Here is a 9,192-nt window from a genome sequence, read left to right as displayed (position 1 = left end):
TGTTTGATAATTGCATCTATATGTTTCAATTTATAACATTTTCACTGCCTGTCAGGTGTGACCAGCTTACACAGAAAAGTGGAGTATTGTGAGCAGCATATCCAGCACCGCCCTCCCGACTCCCTCGCCCAGGGTGAAGTAGCCTTCTTCAGCCGGAGCGGGGCGTGTCTCTGTGGGCGGCCTCCTCAGTGCGGTGCCGCCGCCACAGCCGATACCGCTGTTCGAGTGGGTGCAGGTGGAGATGCGTCAAAGCACCCAGAAACACCCAGAAGGACTCACCAGAAACGCGGCGACGGGACCTTCACAATAAAAGCCCCAGCGATACATATCAATGTAGGAGTTTTCATTTGAAAAGAAGAATCTGAAGTTGCGTCCTTTTGGCTTTTGGCTGGCTTGACAGCAGGGATGCAGGTGGAGCGACTCGGCCAGGACCGTTCACATCTGTCTTGAAGGAGAGAAGGGGGGAGAAAACCTGGTCTGATCAACGCTCTGGATAAAAAAAAAAAAAAAAAAGAAACACAGAAGCGTAAATTGCACCCAGGCTATATCCAGGGATATTTACAAACCTCCCCAAGTCTGGAGAATAATATCGGAAGGATTGCCGCAAAACACAAGTAAGGACTTTTCTCTTCTTTGCTGTGACTGTATGCTTCTGTGGGGTTTTCTTCTGGCTGTGAGGATCTGTCACTCTCTGCAAATGCTCTCCAAATGATGACAGGTGATGTCGGGAAATTAAAAAAAAAAAAATTATACGCTCTCATAGTCCAGTAATGACCAATTGTTGGCTTTGTTTTGTTGAGAGGGAGCCAGAAGCAAACGATGCGTAATGGGTCAATATTTGGAGGAGATTTGGGAGGCGAGTGGATTTGAGGTCTGCTGTTTGTTTTCTGCGGCTCTGGGAGCAGACACGTTGAATCCGATGAGGGGGAAATCATCACGGTCATATATGTTTTGAAGCCACGCGTGACAGCGACAGCGGACTGTGGGAATTCACAACAAAAAACACACAAAAAAAACATCTCACTATGGTTTTTGTGCTTCTCTAAGCTGTGGATGAATGTCCAGACACTTGTGAGGGTTTATTACAGGTTCCGACACTCATTAAGGTATCGTTTTATTTTAACAGCTTAGAATAAAAATGTGCCTAAATTGTAGCAAGTGATATATGAATTGTATGTATTGCTATTACATGTGTCCTAATTGACACTCACACGCACACACACACACACACACACACACACACACAGACTGCTTACTTGTACACGTACTTCTCCTTCACTCCAAATCCCTGAATAGAAAATTTGGTGGAATTTTGTCCAGTGGAGTGTCGATTCATGATTTTCTTTCCACCATCGACAGCGTCTATCACAATTTCATCTAGCATTTCCACGAATTTATATTTAAAATGCTCAAATCAAATCTTTATGACACGGAAAATTAGGCCACTGGAGGGTATACTTTCTTTACTGAGCAGCTGCAGTACAATTGGCTTCTAATGGCCAGAAAGGTTCTGATTTTTATTTTTTTTCTATGTAAATGTGATCAGCACGATGTGTTAAGAATACACGCGTGTGCACTGTGGATATTTGGGGCTCTGTGTTGGGCCGGCTATACTGCGACTGTATGCGACTCCTGCGCCACCGTGTCGCCAAACGCCCACTGGGGTGCGTAACGGTGTCTCTACACAAAATCCCCCGAACCAGAGGATATATAACAAGTGCCACAAATCGGTAGATCCCTGATTATGAGATACAAGTCGTGTTGTGGGGTTAGTTCTGCTTACAATAATTCAGCCGAGCACAGTCTTCCTAGTTCAGCGGCGCATAGGCAGAGGCGGATGGCAAGGACGCGAGCACAGAGAGGAGGAAAGCAGACACCACATACGGAGAGTCCCTGTAAACGCCAGTGGGAAAATTGACCCACTCTGTCTTTTTATACTGAAGCTGTGTGAACTTTTTCATGATAAATATGAAACCACTGGCTCGTCATTTTTCACAGTATTTGCATGTTGATCACTTATCTAAACCACTTCCACATGTTTCTTGTTGGGCAAGGTGGGAATGATTTAGCTATAGGAAAAATGGCAGTAATGTACTTTGCTGAATAACAGTGAAGATGTAGACTTAATGCTCACTGTAGTGAAGTTTGATGAATACAGTGTCCCAGCTCTGATTGACTGACCTGAATTCATTGCTTAAAGATCTTGAGGGGGAAAATACAATACAGTAATGATGATTGGCTGAACCATACACAGGAAGTGGTGGTGCTTATTGAGCCAGCTGTCTTCCTGATGCAAATGAAGCCCTGTGCTAGAAAAATCAAGCAAGGTGATGTGACTTATTTCCTGGTTAGGTTGCCAAGCCAGAAATGAGTGAATGCATAAAGCCAGGACAAAAGGTTCAAGGACTTCACTGACACTTGAACACTGGGTCAGAAATTATCTTTTCTGTCGTTTTCAGCAGGCAACTTCATTATCATTCAGCCAAAGAATTACAGGGCCCAATATTCCTTTCCCCCAAGCACATTTTGGCATCCAGCTGTTAATTCCCAATTGGCAAAAAAAAACCTCTCTCACAAAAATGACTCCACCATCAACTCAGTCTAACGACTGTAGTTTTGACAATGGTTTTGGAAATACCTAAATAGCTTCTCCCCTTTATTATAATGCACACTGAGCAGACACTGCAGGCAGAAAATGGGCCCATACATGATTCCACTTTTGTTCTCTGAGCTTTCAGTGCACTTCATGAAGGGTGCTTAACATTGCCTTTGTGGGTTGAGATGACTTATAATAATTGCAAATTCCCCTGCAATTTGAATAATTTCTCCAGACCTTTTCACTGTTTGTTATTCGGTGAGTGCAAAAAGTGGATTTGAGGTCCTGTGCTTCGCTTTGTTTTCGCTCATCCCTCTGACATGAGGCTTCCGACAACTTTCCTGAATACAAATCTCCAGCTTTTCAACTCAAATGCCATCATTCTGGGTCAACACACAATCAGCATGCCATTTGAACGCTACCGAAAAACAACACCTTTTCAAATGCATAATGCAACTTATTGTAAAGTGTCCACTCTGTGGGTGGAATATGTCGACCTAGTTTGTTTGAGTGAATCTCAGAGAATGAACTTGATGAAGGAAGGAGCTGGATCTCATGTGACTTATAAGATATTCAGTCTCATGCTTGGTATATTTAGGCCAAGCGCAGCCCTCGAAGCAGCTGTCAGATTGGAGGCATCAGTCAGAATCTCTCTCCAATCACAGGTCAGTGTTTTGAGCAGCTGTCATTTTCCCCTGACAGAGAGTCGAGGCACTGTCTTCTATCTCACCTCTATCAAAACATGGGCACTCACACCGTCCCCACACCCACTACCCGCCCCCGCCCGCCCCTCCAGTTTTCCACCACAGAGAGACTGAGAGAGCGAAACTGGAAGAGAAGAGAATCAGAATGGGTAATCTTCCTGTAATCCCTCGCACGGCAGCAAAGAGAGCAATCTGCCTCATTAACTCACTCTTCTGCCGTTTGCTGTCTGGCCGTCATCCATCTTCCCGTCCATCCGTCCACCGTCTGCCTGTAAAGAGGGAGAGAAGAGAGGTTAAGGGGAGCTTAGGGTAGCTATAAAGGAGGCAGACACTTTCACTTCCATAAAAAAAAGGGAGGAAAAGCAATAGGAAAATGAAGGATTTCCTCCATCTCCTCCTCACGCCCTCCATTTTAGCTGTGGGGGCCATGATGAGCAAAGACGTGCCCAGCCTGCTCTTTCTCCCGCCCTTCCATCGCTTTTCTCCTTTGATTAAGCAGTGGCACGGTAGACGTGGAAGAGCCAATGATGGAGAGATGGACTGAAGGACCTCTCATTGTCACTAAATGATTGCATGGATGGATTTGTGAGAGAACAAGAAGGAGCAGTAGACAGAGAGAAACAAGAGGGAAGAGAGGATACAGTGTGGCCTGTCGATCAGATCAAGTTACGCCCTTCCCTCCTGTGTGGCCACGCTGGAAGGATATCCGTGTCTAGATTGGGACTAATATTAGTCAGTCTGGCAGGACATTTATTATTGAGGAAGTCAAAGTGTGTACATCTCTTGTCGTGGTGTTGGCTGCAGAGAAGGCACAAAATTGTTGTATAATGGCACCAAATTAGTTCAAAGCTCTGTGCTGCCTTTAACAACTTGCCTTTGGTCTTTTTAATTGAGAATGAGTTGAGAGACTTGGGTGTTGAAAATCCTGGATCTGTGCCACATACTCTACTGTATTCCACAAAGATTGGGTCATGAATTCATTCAGCAGAGCTCATAAGTACATGTGAATCTTGGATGAAGTTTTTTTTCCTTCTCTCAAATAGTTGAAAGTATTGTAATCCCAGTCCCCTTTTTTTTATATCTGACTTACCCTCAAAAAGCAGGCACTGCCAATGAATTAATGAAGATGTTCTTTGTAGCCTCAAGTGAGAGCCTGATTTGAAATATTTGCATTATCATATTGCTCGCCTTTTAAGAGGCTCAAGTGAGATCCTTGGTGCTACAGTCAAGCTGGAATTTCTAAAAGAGAATGGGGAAGTATCAATAACAGAGAAATAAAAAAGACATTTCAAGCCACTTTGTCATGCCTGCACCTTATCTCTTTTTGGCCTCACCTCAAATGTCTTCTCCCTCAAGTCTCGAACCAACCTAGACCAAGGGAACTCTTGGCCTGAGACATTTTTAGGGCCGGCTTATGTTTCAGGTGTGGGACGTATCTCTTTAGCACCCGCCAGTGAGCTGTTTAACCTAAATTACTCCAGCACAAAGGCAGCTGTTGTTTCTTGGGTTTAAAAATACCACCCCAGACTCCCTACCTTCCCATTTGGAAGGGCACGTTCCGGACAAAACGAGCTGATGTAACCTCACTGATGATGATGATGTATCATGTTCAGCTGCAACCTGAAGATAGTCCCTCCTCTCAGAGACAGTAGTAAACACTGGTGGCTTTTTGCACTGCAGTGCCTGTTAGGCCAAACTGTTCTGGGCCTCACTTGGCTCTGCGTCATCATACGTGAAGACTGTCCCCATCTTTATCTGAACTGTACCCATCCATTCCAGGGTATGCTAACACGTGGTTAGCTGTGAAAGGATCCTATTTCAAAGTGGAGCAGGTTGCATAACAGGGATATGGGACACAAAAAACCCTACATAAGAGTTTTATGCTCATAATTGAAGAGTGGGTGTTAGTAACTAATCCTTATGCTGTGGGATATCACTCATCCACACTATTTCTAGTTTTGCATAATCATGCAATTTGTTTGCATAACACTTGCATATCTAACTACACAATTGCATTTGCTTTCAAAGACAAGTGCTGGACATTACCATCAGTCACTTATTCTCTATTTGGACAGAACCTTATGCAATCAAATGCAAGCTAATCCATGATAAGCCTTTTTTCTTTTCCTCTTAGGGAATGTTTAATTAATTTATCCTATGGTCAACAAAGCATATTATGTGACTGTTTTCCCACTGGAACTATGTACAGCATTTTTCAAAGATGCAGGAAATAAGACAGTCCAAGGAGAGATCAGAGTCATCATTTAGAATATTAATGTGTGTGTGTTGCCCTACACTGATTTGTATATATGTCACACATGAGCTGAAGCTACTGCTATGGACATACAGCCAGATGAGCTTCCTCAGATGCCCTTTAATTGTAATGTCTCTGTTTGTGTTTTGTCTTCTGAACTCCTCCTCCCTTAGCTGACTCTCCACAGAGCACCTTGAAAAACTGTATGTATTGCTCCCAGTCAAGTACCCTTAAGAGAATTGCTGTGCTCCACCACAGTTTATTCCTCTCCTAGAAATCTATAAGGCCTTTGTTCATCCTGTCGTGGATGAATATGCTTCTTTAGAGACCCACCCCTGCAGAAAAATCAGCACAAGATGTCAAGACCTCAGCTATACATGCTAAATGCTAAAAAATACCCACACACTTAATTCTCCACCTCTAGCTACATTTTGAAATGTAGCTATTTCCAATACCAGAATGGACCTGTTCCTTACGTTCTATTCAGTGGCTGAAATGAGGTCTGGATTGTCCACACCTGTGGGAAGGATGGGCTGAGCGTTAGGGGGCACTCCAGGGCTGATGGGGGTCATGATATTGAGATACTGTCTACTGCTGCGGCCACGGCCATACTCAGCCCGAGCACGACAGCACTTTCCCGGCCAGGCGATGGAGAGGGATGGCTATTCTGCAAACCACAATGGCCACTTCACTGCAGAGAGGGAAAGGCTTTGGCGGGGCACAATGGGTCCTTTTAGAGAGGTGCTGCTGCTGCTGCTGGGGCCTGCATTGGGTTTGTGCAGCCAGCGTACCTTCATCAGGCTTCTCTTGTCACAGATACCATGGTGCTCTGTTTGCGGACGGCCACAGGGCAGAGTGTGGGAATAGCCACCATTTATCCCATAGAACTCTCACGTCGAGCGCTCTCAGCAGCCAAGGACGTAGGTTGAGCAGGCAGGGTCAAACAATTACCCAGCACTATTCTCTCAGTTGTAATGAGCCAGGAATAGAGAAGCACAATTGAGCGATGACTGCTGACACCATTTTGTGATTCAAAAGAGAAACAGAAATGAAATGGGTACTAAAATTCAATCACATTTAGCTTTATTGTGTTTTTATAGTTGTTATGTATCTTGATTCTTTTTTTGAGGTAGGAAATTGAATGTATGATAGCTGCAGTGTTAATTTTTATTTGCACCATATGTCCTGCTTCAAAGTTTTCTTTTAATGGATTTTTAAGTGTTTAGTTTTTTTTAGTTTTTCTTTTTTTTCATTTCCCTGTTTGTCAGGGGCAAATGAGGCCTGTGTCATGTTTGTGCCGATCTGCCACTTTGGCTGCCGCTTTCTCCATTTGAAGGGGAAAAGTAGAGACGTGAAGGCTGAATGTGTCAGAATGATGGTAAGGGGAAAAGAGGGGTAGGAGGAAGGAGAGAAAGGGAGGGCAGAGTCCCAGACCATCCGTCCCTCCCTCCATCTCAGTCCAGCTGTTTCAATCCAACCATCCATCCAGATAGCTTTAGTGAGACTTGCTGACTAACTGCTCTAATGCAGTGCAGGTTTTTCTTTAGTCTTTTGGACCGTGTCCCTCTCCATACTTGGACATTTTCAGCTAGTCAGTCTGTTGCATAATTTTTTCCTCCTCCACTCTTTTCCCTTTCCGATTGTGAATCCGGGTACCATTCAAAATGTATATGACTTATTCAAAACCTAATGCACATCATTTGAGACATTTTACTTAATTAGTATATTTTAAAGTAATGTTATTGCTCGGTTTCATCACCTTAGTACCAAATATAACACAACACGGATGCAGTACATGTGATTGTGATGTTCTCACTGTTTCCCTGGGAAATTCCTCCGCCACACAAAAAGTGATAAATGCACACTTCCAGCTCCACCTGTCTTGATTTGTTTCACTAGAGGAAGTGTTGAGTTAGGATGAGCAGTAATAGTTATCATGGCTCATATGCTGAAAAAAGAAGTGAAGAAAAAGAATAGCACCACCTGCAAAATCTGAAATGTCATCAGCAGAAAGCACAGGATGTCACATCATTGGACAGATTGGGTGAATCAGCATCAAGTTCTGTAAAACATCACAGCACTGATATCACAGATGCTCAGCTGTAGAGTTATATATCCTAAACTATTATTATACCCAATACTATTTCAATTAATCAGTTGTTTAGAACACTCCTGGTCTGGTTTCAATAGTCTGAAGATGTCCAAAGCTGCAGCCTTTTAAATCATGGCCCAGAAATTAAAAAAGCCCAGATCTGATTGTTTTGGGATCAGAGCCACTCTTCCCATCAATGGTGCTAATTGTGGGGGTTTAGCACTTACTAGGTTTCCAAGTCTCTCTCTCCCTCTCTCTCTCTCTCTCTCTCTCTGTCACTGTGTCTCTCTCCCATTTCCAAAAGGAGCAGTCCAGGTTCCATCAGTGTTTACCCTCTCTTCCAAGCTGGTGTGACACACCATTTGGCCTGGGTGTTTGGGGGCTGGCATGTATGGTGACTTGTGCCTCCCACTCCACAGCAAGTCCCTGGAATAACTCTGCGATTTGACATGGCCCCTGGTGTACAGCAAGCTGTAGAGTGTGGGAGAAAGGAAGTGTGTGTGTGTGTGTGTGTGTGTGTGTGTGTGTGTGTGTGTGTGTGTGTGTGTGTGTGTGTGTGTCACAGATGGTATTAGCAGCAGAGATGCTTGTGCCTGTTTTGACAGAATGGATCCCTGGGAATGTATCAGGGATTTCCACCACTGCTGTGGCCTGTCGCTCGTCACCCTTTTTCAGTTTTCTGAAATGGAGGACACATTACAAGATTTCTTGGCAGTTTCTTGAGCTAAGTTAGAATAAAGCTGCAAAATAAGGTATAAAAAAACTTTTTACCTTTGACTTTTACCTCAGATATTTCAATTGTAAGGTATGAACAAATGGCTGTATAAAATGTAGGAGAAACAAGAAGGTTAATGTAGATCAGAAAACACAAGCCATTCAACTACCTACCAACTACCTTCACAGAACAAATATTACACCAGAAATACAGCTGCGTAATGTCCACCATCCAGTAAGAAGAAAGATCAATATCATCACAGTGAATAGCTTCCAGGCTGACAGAGAATCAGAGAGAGATACTAACATGGAAAATAAGAAAAATGGAGAAGATAGAGAGGAAAAAAAACAAACACAGGCAGATCATAGAAGTCCAGCAGACCTCTGAGGTCTTCCAAAACACAGATGCTGTGTTGAAAAGTCAGCCCCACCAAAGGCCTATCAAACTTCTTCAGAGCTTTATCGATCGAAAAGCTCTCTCTCTTGCCAAGCCATTTTCTCCAAGGATACCACTATGTGCAAGGCGGGCACTTCGCTCCAGTTACCCACTATTCACTCGCTAACCCTGCTCTGCCATCAGCTATGAATCTATAAGACTTAGTCACACCTGTATGGCCTGGAGCGAGTCAATGAGGAGAAAGAGTGAGTGAGTTGTTCTCTCCTCTAACATTAACATCTCCATGTTCTTCCTGGTTTATCCGTTTTGGGTTCTCATGAAGGGAAGAAACGGGAATAAAGCATTCTCACAGCACAGTGGTCTCTTTTAACAGTTTCCAGGGGCTTCATCATAGATTTGCGAAATTATCACATCAGCACTTTAAAAATCATCCAT

General features: G+C 43.7%; 1 protein-coding gene across 8 annotated transcripts in view; it reads left to right on the top strand.

Annotated features, from left to right (window-relative positions):
• Positions 1-378: 378 nt before the first annotated feature.
• nrxn2b (neurexin 2b) overlaps positions 379-9,192 on the top strand; it is a 635,050-nt gene continuing 626,236 nt past the window's right edge. For 6 of the 8 annotated variants that reach the window (XM_051375283.1, XM_051375282.1, XM_051375280.1 and 3 more), the window contains exon 1: positions 381-614. The gene's annotated coding sequence lies outside the window, so the exon portion shown is untranslated. Of the gene's footprint in view, positions 615-9,192 lie in introns of all 8 variants that reach the window. The other 2 variants (XM_051375286.1, XM_051375285.1) reach the window with 2 other exon arrangements.

This window comes from Dicentrarchus labrax, unplaced genomic scaffold, assembly GCF_905237075.1.
Source record: "Dicentrarchus labrax unplaced genomic scaffold, dlabrax2021, whole genome shotgun sequence".
NCBI classification, from domain to species: domain Eukaryota; kingdom Metazoa; phylum Chordata; class Actinopteri; family Moronidae; genus Dicentrarchus; species Dicentrarchus labrax.
This window is presented reverse-complemented; position numbering and strand designations above follow the sequence as displayed.